The sequence below is a fragment of the Carcharodon carcharias genome, chromosome 1, assembly GCF_017639515.1.
Source record: "Carcharodon carcharias isolate sCarCar2 chromosome 1, sCarCar2.pri, whole genome shotgun sequence".
Taxonomy (NCBI): Eukaryota; Metazoa; Chordata; class Chondrichthyes; order Lamniformes; family Lamnidae; genus Carcharodon; species Carcharodon carcharias.
This window is the reverse complement of record NC_054467.1, coordinates 116,237,492-116,253,005: the sequence shown is the minus strand read 5'-3', so window position 1 is coordinate 116,253,005 and position 15,514 is coordinate 116,237,492.

Here is a 15,514-nt window from a genome sequence, read left to right as displayed (position 1 = left end):
AGTTGGTTAATAAGGTGGGTTACTTGGGTTTATAAGTACAGGAATAGAATAGAAATATCAAGAGAGCATGCTGGAATTTTATAAATCACTGTTAGAGGTCTCAGCTGAAGTATTGTGGACAGTTCTGGGCATCACATTTCATGAAAAACTTAAAGGCCTTATAGAAAGGACACAGAGGATGTTTACCAGGATATTACCAAGGATGAAAGGTTTTAATTATGAGGAGAGGTTGGAAAAGTTAGAACTGTTCTTGAAACAGAGGAGTTTACGAGAGGACTTAATAGAGGTTTTCAAGTATAGAAATTTGTACCAAGTAGATGGAGAAAGAACTATTTCCTCTGGAAAATGGGTCAGTAACCAGAGGTCTTAGGTTAAAAATCATTGATAAAAGGTCTAGAGAGGAGATGAGAAACTTTTTCAGTGGAGTTGTTGGGATCAAGAATTCTCTCCCTGAAAATGTGATGCAAGCTAATTCCATAAATAGGTTTAAAAGGGAATTGCACAAGTACTTGGCGATAAGTGGCTTACAGGGTTATGGACAAAACAAGGATGTGAGACTAAACAACCGTGGTCTTTCCAAGAGTCAGCACAGACATGACAGACCAAATGGTTTCATTCCATGCTTTTAAGTTTCTGTGACTCCACATGCCCTACTCTTTGCTGTGAGTCTACCCCGTACCTTTTTGAAGTCCGTTTGGAAATCCAAGCATATGACATCCACTGCATTACCCTTGTCTACTCTTTTTCCATTACTTCTGCAAAAAGTTCAATGAGGTTAGTTTAGTTTTATTTACCTTTTAGAATCCATGCTAACTTTTTTTTCTATCCCAAGATGCTGTTCTACTACTACTTTTAGTAGATTCCAGTATCTTCCCTATCATTGACATTAGGCTGATTGGTTCCCAGATTTTGTTCCTTTTCCTTTTTATATTTAGAAACAACATTAGCTATACACCAGTTCTCTGGCCAGTGCCTCTGCTATCTTCTCTCTAGTTTTCTCCTGTATTAGTTTTGCTAGTTTGTAAGTTATTTTCTCCATTTTTATCCTAACTGTGTTAATTCTGTCATTATCTGTGTTTATCTTTTGTTATCTGTGTGTTATGGAGAGTCTTATTCATATTCCTCGATCATTTTATTTTGTAATTTCTCTTTATCTTTCTAAGTTTTTAATTCTCTCCCAAGTCCCAACTACTTTCAGTAGTTCTTGTCTGTTTTTTAAAATTCAATTTTCTCTTTAGGCCTAATTCATCCACAAAGCCCTATAACTAACTTCCTTGTTTTTGGCTTTTAATGAAATGCATTTCTCTTGAATTTTGTTATCATTTTAAAGATTTTGTTGGTTTGCAATGTTTTCTCCCATTTTGCCTCCTTTGGTTCAACCTTCATTTCTTTTTGATTTGCTCTTTTCCAATCCGTTACCTTAGTCTTTGTCTTATGTCATTCAATCCTAATTTTGAACCTTACTATGCTGTGATCACCATATAGTAGTAAGCATCTTTAATGTAGCAAAGGTCTGCCAAGACACTTCACAGAAGTGTACACAGACAAAAAAAATGCTCATGCAAAGAAGGTGATACTAACAAGGCTTAAGTGAAGAAGTTAGTTTTAAGGAGGGCCTTAAAGGAGGAAGGCTTTAAAAGAAAGAGTTGAAGAGGTTTAGGAAAGATGGGCCTGGACAACCAATGGGGCAATTGCCAATGGTGGGGGATGCAAAGAGAGCAGAGTTGGAAGTACACTGTGTTCTTGGAGGATTGTAGGATTTTGAGAGAAGGAAGAGTGAAGCCATGAAGAGAAAAAATGTGAATAAGCCCATTCTGGCTTTGATTTATCATCTTTATTCTCACTAGTGTTCCAGAATATTAAAACTGCAGGATTGCCCTCAAAAGAAAATGCCATATTAACTGCCATATATATCCTAGGGTCAAAAGTCTGTAACTAATACTCAGTATTTCAACCCAAATAGGTTCATAAATTTAGCTTGGCATTCTTATTAATATTATAACTTATTAAAATTGCATTGTATAGATTATTGTAGCAAATACTGCGCATCAGAACATAAGTAATATACTGTGGATGCTGGAAATCCAAAACAAAATGCTGGAAGTATGCAGCAGATCTGGCAGCACCTGAGGAGAGTGAAACAGTTAACATTTCAAGTCAATGACTTTTCATCATAACTGTTGGTGAAAACAAGTTATGTGAAAACTAAGAATGGTGAATTAAGTTCTAAAGGCCTTTACATGTATTTCAACAGACTGATTGATTGTTTTAATAATGACGGTTGGTGAAATAGTAAATTAACGAAAAGTAAAAATTGGAAGAAAATATCAATTCAATCAAATGTAGAAAATAGATCCAAAGTGAACAATGGTTGAGTTTACCTTTCCTTATCATTGTTTAGTTTTAGTGCTTGCAAGGGGAGTGTTAATTTTTCTAGGGCAAGAAAAGAAATATAATTTTACTTGATTTGGAATCTTGTGCTGTGCTTTTTATGAATTTATTCTCCCTTCTGGTTCAGTTGAGTACATCTTTAAACTGTGAAAGCTTCTGAAAAAAAAATGCTACCCTGTTTATCTTGGTGCTACTTTCAGTGTACCTACTACTTTTACCAAAAAAAATTCCTAAAGTCAAGTATTTGAGGAATATGTATGTATGTGCACTGCAAAATATTTTATATTTTAGCAAACATCTTATTTTAAATGTCATTTTCTAAGATGTCTGACTCTGTAAATAATGTTTGATGAAATAAAACAGGCCTGAAACCTGAATTAGCTTTTTAAGTGGCTTATATTTGAGATGGAACATTTGCATAAGCCACTTTCACTCTGGGTGGATTTCACATTATGGCTCCAAATGTCAGAACTAATACTATTAAGGTTTTCTTTGTCAGTATTTATCACTGATTTTGATAATAGCTCAGGGTAATTTTTGGTACAGTTGTTTCAGTCAGGAATTTTATCTTTTCTTTATCCTATGCTAACTGAAAGTACATGTTTAATGCCAAAATATCAGATTTAGCTCTATATTTACCTGTTACTAGTTTCTGCTGACGAATTTAATATCCGAATTGGGTCTGTACTTGCCTGATTTCTTGAAGCAATAGATCATAAATCATTTCTGAATTTTTTGGGATCACCGGGTCTCTAAGGAACATCCTAGATTTCCTCTTGCAACTCCATGGGCTAACATAATTTCATCGGCTCTGATCAGTTTTGCTTGGACCGATCAAGAACTGTGCTGGCCAGTTTTACTTTACTACAACCCCTTATTGGTATTCCATTGCAACAAAAGTACAAGACTATGTATCCCTGAGAAGAAGTCTAGCAACTATGATAGGTGGATAAAAAGGATTTATTTTCAAGGCACTTTGCTAATAATAAACACTGTCCAATTAAATCCACTGGTCAACAAGTATTTATTATGAAGCTGGTTTGTTTTAATGTGCCTAAAAGCTGGAGATCCATTTTATTGAAGTGTTCTATTAAAATACAGACACCAGTACTTTTTGGAGGGTTCTCTCAATCTCCCACTGTAACTTTGGCAAAAATCCCAAATAAACTGGGTAAACTGCCATTTATGCCACCCTCCCATCTGCACTGAAGGCTGCTAAACCAGGAGAAAAGCAGGGAAAATCCTGCAAGTGAAGTTTAAATCCATTTTCACAAAAAATTGCACCTAATTGCAAGTTATTGATACTAACATTTCTTTTCTATCAACATAACAGTAGTGCCAAAAACAATTCTCCAAATCTCCACTTACATAAAATTCAGACAGCAATAATCACCACCTCCCTATGTAAATATGCTATTTTTTTTATTCAACCCAGTATCTGTCTGCCATTCCCTCAGCCTTATGGAGTACTGGTAGTTGTTCAAGTTTATCAAATTTTGCAAAGTCTTAAAAATACAATATTAATTGAGCTTCCATCATCCACCAACATTGTAGCATAACGACCTCTTAGAGATTGGGAAGCAATAGGACATGAGGAAATTTAATCACAAAGATGAAAATTTTAAGTTGGAGGACTAGGAGCCAGTGAAGCCAGCAAAGATAGAGTGATAGGTGGGTGGGACTTGGTGTGGGATAGGCAGAACCTGTGGAGAGAATGAGTTAATGTTTCAGGCCATCAGCCTTTCATCAGAACTGGAAGAAGTTAGAGATGTAACAGGGTTTTTTTTTTAAAAAAAGTACGAAGCTAGGAAAAGGGAGGAGGGATAAAAGGGAAAGTCGTTAAAAGGAAGGAAAGCAGAGTGATTAAATGGCAAAAATTCATAAACAAGAGAAGGAAAATGGAAAGCAATGAAACTGAACAAGGTGAAAGACATGAAAATCACCTTGGATGGTAAAGGAGGTAAGTGTTGAGGGCAGGCTCTGCACACTCATTGATTTCAGAATTTGTGTAAATTTTGGGACTATGGCGAACATGTTTCTACAAGGAAATTTAGATAGTGGATGAATGTGCCAAATTCTGACATAGTTACAGCACAGAAGGGAGGCCATTGGCCCATCATGGCTGTGTTGGCTCACCAAAGGAACAATTCACAGTGTGCTAAAACAAAATTAAAAATACCTGGAAAAACTCAGCAGGTGTGGCAGCATCTGCGGAGAGGAACATAGTTAATGTTCGAGTCCATATGACTTGTCAACAGAACTAAGTGAAAATAGAAAAGAGGTGAAATATAAGCTGGTTTAAGTCGGGGGGGGGGGGGGTGGGGGGAGACAGGTAGAGCTGGATAGAGGGCCAGTGATAGGTGGAGATAGACAAAAGGACAAAGAGGTGTTGACGGTGGTGATATTATCTAAGGAATGTGCTAATTAAGGGTAGAAAGCAGGATAAGCAAGGTACAGATAGCTCTTGTGGTGTGGGATGGGGTGAAGGGAAGGGATCGAAATAGGCTAAAAGGTAGAGATCAAATAATGGATGGAAATACATTTAAAAATAACGGAAATAGATGGGAAAAAGAAAAATATATAAATCATTGGAAAAAAAGGGGGTGGGGATGGAGGAGAGAGTTCATGATCTAAAATTGTTGAACTCAATATTCAGTCCAGGAGGCTGTAAAGTGCCTAGTCGGAAGATGAGGTGCTGTTCCTCCAGTTTGCGTTGAGCTTCACTGGAACAATGCAGCAGGCCAAGGATGGACATGTGGGCATGAGAGCAGGGTGGAGTGTTGAAATGGCAAGCAACAAGGTCTGGGTCATGCTTGCAGACAGACCGAAGGTGTTCTGCAAAGCGGTCACCCAGTCTGCATTTGGTCTCTCCAATGCAGAGGAAACCGCATTGGGAGCAACGAATGCAGTACACTAAATTGAGGGAAGTGCAAGTGAAATGCTGTTTCATTTGAAAGGAATGTTTGGATCCTTGGACGGCGAGGAGAGGGTAAGTAAAGGTTGCATGGGAAGCTGCTGTGGCAGGGGTTGAGGTGTAAGGGGTGATGGAGGAATGGACCAGGGTGTACCGGAGGGAATGATCCCTGCAGAATGCCACCGGGAGTGGGGGGGGGGTGGGGGGGGGGGGGGGGGGGGGGGGGGGGGGGGAGGTTGAAGACGTGTTTGGTGGTAGCATCATGCTGGATTTGACGGAGGATGATCCTTTGAATGCCGAGGCTGGTGGGGTGATAAGTGAGGACAAGGGGGACCCTATCATGTTTCTGGGAGGGAGAGGAAGGTGTGAGGACGGATGCGCGGGAGATGGGCCGGACATGGTTGAGGGCCCTGTCAACGACCATGGGTGGAAAACCTCGGTTAAGGAAGAAGGAAGACATGTCAGAGGAACTGTTTTTGAAAGTGGCATCATCAGAACAGATGCGACGGAGGCAAAGGAACTGAGAGAATGGGATGGAGTCCTTACAGGAAGTGGGATGTGAGGAGCTGTAATCGAGGTAGCTGTGGGAGTTGGTGGGCTTGTAATGAATATTGGTGGACAGTCTATCACCAGAAATTGAGACAGAGAGGTCAAGGAAGGGAAGGGAAGTGTCAGAAATGGACCATGTGAAAATGATGGAGGAGCAGAAATTGGAAGCAAAATTAATAAATTTTTCCAGGTCCAGATGAGAGCATGAAGCAGCACCAAAGCAGTCATCGATGTACTGAAGAAAGAGTTGTGGGAGGGACCCGGAGTAGGACTGGTACAAGGAGTGTTCCATATACGCCATAAAGAGATGGGCATAACTGGGGCCCATGCGCGTACCCATAGCCACACCTTTTTGGAGGAAGTGAGAGGAGTTTAAGGAGAAATTGTTCAGTGTGAGAACACATTCAGCCAGACGGAGGAGAGTAGTGGTGGATGGGGATTGTTTGGGCCTCTGAGGAAGAAGCGGAGAGCCATCAGACCATCCTGGTGGGGGGATGGAGGTGTAGAGGGATTGGACGTCCACGGTGAAGAGGAGGTGGTAGGGGCCAGGGAACTGGAAATTGTTGATATGATGTAGGGTGTCAGAGGAATCACGGATGTAGGTGGGAAGGAACTGGACAAGGGGAGAGAGAATGGAGTCAAGATAGCGAGAAATGAGTTCCGTGGGGAAGGAACAGGCGGACACGATCGGTTTGTGGATTTTGGGTAGGAGGTAGAAGCGGAGCGTCCGAGGTTGGGAGGCTATGAGGTTGGAAGCTGTGGAAGGAAGATTTCCAGAGGAGATGAGGTCAGTAGCAATCCTGGAAACAATGGCTTGATGTTCAGTGGTGGGGTCATGGTCCAGGGAGAGGTAAGAGGAAGTGTCTGAGTTGACGCTCAGCCTCTGCGAGGTAGAGGTCAGTGCGCCAGACAACAACAGCACCGCTCTTGTCAGCGGGTTTGATGACAATGTTGGGGTTAGACCTGAGAGAACGGAGTGCAGCAAGTTCAGAGAGAGACAAGTTAGAGTGGGTGAGAGGAGCAGAGAAATTGAGATTTCACTGAGTGCTATTCACCTGCTTCTCCCACATCTTTAGTTTTCAGATAATAATCCAATTCCCTCTTAAATGTTTCAATTGAACCTGTCTCCACTGCACTCAGGCAATGCATTCCAGATCTTAACCACTTACTGCATGAAAACCTTTGTCCTCATGTCTCCATTGCTTCTTTTGCCAATTACCTTAAATCTGTGCCCTCTTCTTGGTGCTTCCACCAATGGGGACAATTTTTCCTTATCTACCCTGCCTAGACCTCTCATGATTTTGAATGTCTCTATCAAATCTCCTCTCAACCTTATCTTCTCCAAGGAACAGTTCCAACTTGTTCAATCTACATAACTGAAGTTTCTCATCTCTGGAAGCAATCTCATGAATTTTTTCTGCACCCTTGCAAATGCCTTCATACCCTTCCTGAAGTATGGCCCCCAGAATTGGATGCAATACTCCAACTGAGGCCAAACCAGTGTCCTATACAAGTTTGATACAACTTTCTTGCTTTTGTACGCTGTGCCTATATTAGTAAAGCCTGGGATGCTGTATGCTTTATTAACCATTCTCTCAAGCTATCCTGCCCCTTCAATGATTTATGCACAATTACACCCAGGTCCCACTGGTGCTGCATCCCATTTAGAATTGTACCCATTATTTTATATCGTTTCTGTTCTTCCTACCAAAACAAATCACTTCAGACTTCTCTGAATTTTGTCTGCCCATTCCAACCTATGTCCTTTTGAATTTCTACACTATCTTCCTCAGAGTTCACAATACTTACAAGTTTTGTATTCTCTGCAAATTTTGAAATTGTGCCCTGTGCACCAAGACCTAGATCAGTAAAATATATTAGGAAGAGCAGGGGTCCTAACACCAATCCCTGGGGAACTGCACTATAAACATTCCTCTGTCCAAAAAACCTCCATTAAACACTACAGCCAATTTCATATATATGTTGCAACTGTTCCTTTTATTCCATGAGTGCTAACTTTGCCCATAAGTCTCTCGTGTGGGCTCTTTGTCAAATGCCTTTTGAAAATCCATGTACACCACATCAACAGCATTTTCCTCATCAACCCACTCTTTTGCCTCATTAACTAACTTGCTGGAGTTTTTTAAACAGTTTACCCCTAACAAATCCAAGCTGGCTTTCCTTAATTAACCCACATTTGCCCAAGTGACTATTAATTTTATCCTGAATCCTGAATTATTGTTTCTAGAAGCTCCCCCACCACCAGTTAAATTGACCGGCTTGTAGGTGCTGGGCTTATTTTTACACCCATTTTTGAAGAAGGATGTAACATTTGCAAATCTCCAGTTCTGTGGCATCACCCCTGAGCCTAAGGAAGATAGGAAATTATTATGGTAGTGGGCCTATGCAATTTTCTCTCTCAGTATCTTTGGATGCATCTCATCTGGTCCTGGTGCCTCATCAACTTTAAGGGTGGAATTTTACATTCCCCAGCCAGTGGGTTTGAAGGTGGGGGGGCTCATAAAATGTAGCATGTGGCTGCCTCCCACCAAGGTCTTGGGTGGCCTGCCTGTCCTTGGACCAATTGAGGCCCTTAAGTGGCCAATTGGTGAACATAAGTGCCTCATCCCACCACCACCAATCCTGTCACCCCCCACCCCCACCCACTATTTTACCCACAGCAAGGGGAGGCACACCCCAAGATATCAGGCAAGGAATTTACCTTTGGGTTCCCTGTGCCCATCGGAGGCAACCACCCCACCTCCCTCAGGTCATACCTCCCCTATAACATTTACCCCTGCCGGCCTCAAATCCAATTTCCCAAACCCTCTCACTGAGGTCAGCCAGCCAGGCCCTGCCAATACCCCGGACTTACCTTCAGTCCATCCTCCACCAGCTCCTGTTTGCTGGGACTACAGCTAGTCGCCAAGGATGACCACCGCATAGACTGGGCACTGTTAGGACTACAGAACTGCCAGCCATCTAATTATCCCGTCAACTCTCTAAGGCAGCACTTCCTCCCCAGATTAGGGTGGAAGGTTTGCCTTTAACATTTGGCAGGGTGTTAATTGGCTAAATAACTGCAGAGCAGCCGATATCAACAGGAATGTGTCCCCCACCGACCTCTTGCATTTTTATCTTCTGTCTGTTCTGATGAAAGGCCATTGACCTGAAACATTAACTCTGTTTCCCTCCACAGATACTGTCTGACCTGAGTATTTTCAGCACATTTTTGAGTGAATTGTAGATGCTCTATTCATGATTATCCAAAACACATTTAATTCAGGAATTGTACCCCCTGGATTGGAAAACCACTCTAGTATTTAATAAGTGTAGGGGAGATAAATGAATATAAGCCTACCGATCTAACATCCCAAAATGCTAATTAGGACAACACAGGTGTCATCAAAGGTAACGACCAAAATTACCCCTTTTTTAAATGTAGCACAAACAATAAACTCCAAATTATAATTAGAAGCAAACTTGTCAAATTAAATAAAGTATAGGTCCTGACATCAATGACACACTCCGGCCCTTCAGGTGCCTACAGGTTGTGGAAAACCTCAAGCGTACCAGATGACACCATGTGCTCCTCTCTCAGGACATCTAGCTGCAGACAGCCTTGAAAGAGGCAGGCATGGGGCAGGAGGACTCCCTCAGCTGTGCACTACCTGGACCTATCAATGGCTATATTAGCCAGGTGCAAGATTAGCCCCACCAAGAGGTCCTCTGACTCATTCACTCACCTCCACCCTGCATGCCCAAAGATCAGGAGTGTGGGACTAATATGCAGCCGTCAAATAGTGGAAGAGACAATGTAATAGTCTTAACATCACTGTGGGAAACTTAGTAGAATTTGTTGGTAGGGACAGACAGTTCTAGAAAATCTAGTTGAATATTTTGAGGCAATATCTAAAGTGGATATGGAGTTTGTGTATATTATTTATATAGACTTTCAGAAGCCCCAACCCCCCCATAACCCTTGACTCTTTCATTGATCAAAAATCTATCTAAACATCCTTTATGCATTGACACAGCTTCCGCTGCTCTCTGGGGCACAGAATTCCTCAGACTGAAGACCTGAGAGAAATGTATCCTCATCTCAGTCTTAAATGGGAAACCCTTAATTTTTAAACTGTCTTCTAATTCTAGACTCCCCTTCAAGGGGAAACAACCTTTCAGCATCCACCCTGTCAATTCCCTGCAGGATCTTATAAGTTTCAATAAGATCACCTCTGATTCTTCTAAACTCTGAGTATAGGCCCAACCTCTCCTTGTAAGATAACCCCCTTCATCCCATGAATCAGTTGAATGAACCTTCTCTGAACTGCCTGTAATGCAGTTCTTAAGAACCTTTCTTAAGAGACCAAAACTGTACTCAGATCCGGTCTAATTAAGGCCCTGTGCAGCTGTAGCAAAACTTCCCTACTTTTATACTCAATTCCCCCTTGCAATAACTGCCATTAAATTTCATTTTCACAAATTCCATTTGCCTTCCTAATTACTTTGTGCCTGCATACTAACTTTGTGATTCATGTACCAGGTCACCCAGTGAGACCATAAGACTTTAAGACCTAGGAGCAGAAATTAGGCCATTCGGCCCATCGAGTCTGATCCGCCATTCAATCATGGCTGATAAGTTTCTCAACCCCATTCTCCCGCCTTCTCCCCGTAACCTTTGATCCCCTTACCAATCAAGAACCTATCTATCTTGGTCTTAAATACACTCAATGACCTGGCCTCCACAGCCTTCTGTGGCAATGAATTCCATAGATTCACCATTCTCTGGCTAAAGAAGTTTCTCCTCACATAAGATAAAAACAAAAAACTGCGGATGCTGGAAATCCAAAACAAAAACAGAATTACCTGGAAAAACTCAGCAGGTCTGGCAACATCGGCGGAGAAGAAAAGAGTTGACGTTTTGAGTCCTCATGACCCTTCAACAGAACTGATTTCAGTTCTGTTGAAGGGTCATGAGGACTCGAAAGTCAACAAGTTTCTCCTCATCTGTTCTAAAAGGTCTTCCCTTTACTCTGAGGCTGTGCTAGTCTCTCCTACTAATGGAAATATCTTCCCCATGTCCACTCTAACCAGGCCTTTCCGTATTCTAAGTTTCAATCAGATCCCCCCTCATCCTTCTAAACTCCATTGAGTATAGACCCAGAGTCCTCAAATGTTCCTCATATGTAAAGCCTTTCATTCCTGGGATCATTCTCGTGAACCTCTTCTGGACCCTCTCCAGGGCCAGCACAACCTTCCTGAGATGCAGGGCCCAAAACTGCTCACAATATCCTAAATGTGGTCTGACCAGAGCCTTAAAAAGCCTCAGCAGCACATCCCTGCTTTTATATTCTAGTCCTCTCAAAATAAATGCCAACATTGCATTTGCCTTCCTAACTACCGACTCAACCTGCAAGTTAACCTTAAGAGAATCCTGGACTAGGACTCCCAAGTCCCTTTACACTCCAGATTTCTGAATTCTCTACCCATTTAGAAAATAGTCTATGCCTCTATTCTTCCTGCCAAAGTGCATGACCTCACACTTCCCCACCTTGTATTCCATCTACCACTTCTTTGCCCATTCTCCTAACCTGTCCAAATCTTTCTGCAGCCTCCCCGCCTCCTCAATTCTACCTGTCCCTCCACCTATCTTTGTATCATCTGCAAACTTAGCCAGGATGCCCTCAGCTCCTTCATCTCGGTCACTAAAGTATAATGTGAAAAGTTGTGGACCCACCACTGACCCCTGCGGAACTCCACTAGTCACCAGCCGCCATCCTGAGAAGGACCCCCTTATCCCCACTCTCTGCCTCCTGCCAGACAGCCAATCTTCTATCCATGCTAGTACCTTGCCTCTAACACCATGGGCTCTTATCTTATTGAGCAGCCTCTTGTGCGGCACCTTGTCAAAAGCCTTCTGGAAATCCAAGTAGATAACATCCATTGGCTCTCCTTTGTCTAACCTACTCATTACCTCCTCAAAGAATTCTAACAGATTTGTCAGGCATGACCTCCCCTTGATGAAACCATGCTGACTTTGCCCTATTTTACCATGCACTTCCAAGTATTCTGATATCTCATCCTTAATAATGGACTCTAAAATCTTACCAACGACCGAGGTCAGGCTAATTGGCCTGTAATTTCCCGTCTTTTGCCTCACTCCCTTCTTAAACGGGGGAGTTACATTAGCGATTTTCCAGTTCTCTGGGAGCCTCCCTGACTCTAGTGATACCTGAAAGATCACCACTAATGCCTCCACTGTCTCTTCAGCTATCTCCTTCAGAACTCTGGGGTGTAATCCATCTGGTCCAGGTGATTTATCCACCTTCAGACCTTTCAGTTTTCCTAGCATCTTCTCCTTGGTAATGGCCACCATATTCACCTCTGCCCTGCACCCCCCCCCCCCCCCCCCCCCCCCACCACCGACTCTCTTGAACTTTGGGGATGTCACTTGTGTCTTCCATTGTGAAGACTGACGCAAAGTACCTATTCAGTTCCTCCGCCATTTCTTTGTTCCCCACCACAACTTCTCCAGCGTCATTTCCCAGCGGTCCAATGTCCACTTTTGCCTTTCTCTTACCCTTTATATACCAAAAATACTTCTTACAATCTTCTTTTATATTACTGGCTAGTTTACCCTCATATTTAATCTTCTCCCTTATTTCTTTTTTTGTTGTCCTCTGTAGGCTTCCCAATCTCCTGGTTTCCCACTGGTCTTTGCTGCATTGTATGCTTTCTCTTTAGCATTTATGCTGTCCCTGACTTCCCCTTGTCAGCCATGGTTGTCTTGGCCTCCTTTTAGTATGCTTCTTCTTTCTAGGGATGAATTTTTGCTGTCTCCCCCAAATTACTCCCAGAAACTCCTTCCATTGCTGTTCCATTGTCTTTCCTGCTAGGCTCATCTCCCAGTCAATTCTGGCCAGCTCCTCCCTGATGCCTCTGTAGTTGCCTTTATTCAACTGTAATACCGTTACATCTGATTCCAGCTTTTTCCTCTCAAATTGCAGGGTAAATTCTATCATATTATGGTCATTTCCTCCTAAGGGATCCTTCACCTTAAGCTCCTTTATCAAAGCTGCCTCATTACATATCACTAAATCTAGAATTGTAAGTTCAACAGTCTCTTTCCATTCAAATATACTGTTTTTCTATTCTGCCAAAATGGAGAAGTTCATATTTTCCCAAATTATACAACATCTGCAATTTTTTTCCCACTCACTTAACTTATCTATAAATCTTTGCAGATTCTTTATAGCCTTGTGACAACTTATTTTCCTATCAGCAAATTTAGCAACCATATATTTGGTCCCTACAATCTATATGCCTGGCTTGGATGAAAATAGTTGAGGTCCCAGCACTATCCCTTGGCACTTCTTGAGTAACAGCTTGCCAATCCAAAACTGACTCATTTATCCTTACCCTGCTTCCTGTTAGCTAACCAATCCTCTACCCATGCTAATATGTTACCCCTTGCACAAGCTCTTATTTTGTGTAGTAACCTTCAACGTGGCACCTTATCAAATGCTTTTTGGAAATCCAAGTACACCACATCTACAGGTTCTCCTTTATTCACCGTACTTGTTACTTCCTCAAAGAACTGTACTAAATTAGTCAAACACAATTTGACTTTCACAAAATCATTTTAACACTGCCTGATTGTATTATGATTTGCTAAATGTCCGGCTATTATCCCCTTAATAATGAAGTCTAGCATTTTCCCTAAGACAGATATTAGACTAACTGGCCTGTAGTTTCCTGCTTTCTGTCTCCCTTTTGAATCGAGGTGTTTCATTTGCGCGGTTTTAATCTGCTGGGAACTTTCTCGAATCTAAGGAATTTTGGAAGATCACAACCAATGCATCCACTATCTTTGCAGCCACTTATTTTAAGACACTAGGATGCAAGTCATTAGGTCCAGGGGACCTGTCAGCCTTTAATTCTAAGTTTTCTCAGTACCTTTTCCCTCGTGATTTTGATTGTTTCAAGATCCTCCCCCACCTTTTACCCCATTTATCAAGTATTCTTAATTTTTTTTTTTGTCTTCCACCATGAAAACAGACAAAACTGTTCAATGCTTCCGCTCACCCTCAAAAGGGCCAATTCTTATTTAGTTACTCTTCCTTTTTAAATATTTGTAGAAACTTTTACTGTGTTTTTCTCTTTCCTTATTTCTTTGTCATTCTTTGCAGGTTTCTAAAAATCGTCCCATCTTCTGACCTACCCCTAATCTTCACAATATTGTATGCTTTATCTTTCAATTTTGTACTATCCTTACCGCCCTTGAATGGTGTATCCTTCTCAGTCTTTCTTTCTGAACAGAATGCATCTTTGCTGAAGTATGAAATATCTCTAATTGTCTGCCACTGCTTCTGTACTATCCTACCTTTACACCCATTCTCCTTAGTTCACTTTGACTAGCGTTGTCCTTATAAACTTAAATAAAGGAAATTACAAGGGTGACACTCATCTTAGACCCACATTTCTTACCCTCAAACTGAATGTGAAATTCTATCATGTTATGATCACTGTTGCCTAGCATCTTCCTTACTTCTGGAGGGGAGAAGATAAACCTGTGTCATTAGCTATGGGAAATTAAATTGCTCTAATTTGTAAACATTACATCCTTATTTAAATATTCTGATGAATCGTGTTCACAAAATGAGCAAATTACTTGGGTGTCAAGTTTGAGCAAAAAATTGAGAATGGCAAGATTCCAGCAGCAATGAGGAAGGCAAACTCTGCTGATGCTGAATTGTAATTGAACTATTCATTCATTCATTTCACTGCCAATGGTGTCCTGTGGAATGGGCCATGATATTTTACTTGATTCCCACTACAACGAAAGAAAAGTCCACTATAAAGGAATTCCAACCTTCCTTGGTTGTGTGCATGTAAACTGCAAGCTATCAACTATACAATGAAGTTATCTAATTGTAAATTATATCATTTTATTGTGAAAGGGTAATGTAAAAGGGTCCTTCAACTTTCTCCAATCATTACTCCCTGTATTAGCTCAATATTTTGAGTATTTACAACAGGAGAAAACAGCACTGTTACTTCAATACTCAAGTTAATCACACTTGATGTTGTTCTGCTCCTCATTTATCAGCATTTTATTCCAGTCAGAAGAGAGTTTTCATGAAGGTTGACTTCAAGGAAATGAGAAGTCTGAAGATTTGATAGGGCAATTATACATCATTAATATTAAGCTGTAGAGTACAAACTACTATTTTTACTTCCCTAAAATAAGCTTAAATAAATGTTTTTGGACATACTAAATGCATGTTTTTGACATTTCTTCTTACTAAATTGACAAGAGATGAAATAAAATCGTCACATGAATTTCTTCACCCAGCATGACTGCTGAATAAAAATGATGGTTTAGACTGGCTTATATAAAACAGGATGTGTGCCACTTGATCATGGGGTACAGCCTGTTTTAACAGAACAGGGAAGTTGTATTTAAAAGGCTCAAAAACATTTTGTAATTTTGCATATGCTAATAAAGATTAAAGTGCAAAAACCCCATTACAATTGTAAGTAAGAAAAATGTTGAAAGTTAATTTGTAACAACATTTTGAGAAAAAATTGCAAGTTGCAGACACTATTACATTATCAAACTTATCACCTATGATGAAGCCACTTACTATCATGGCTGTT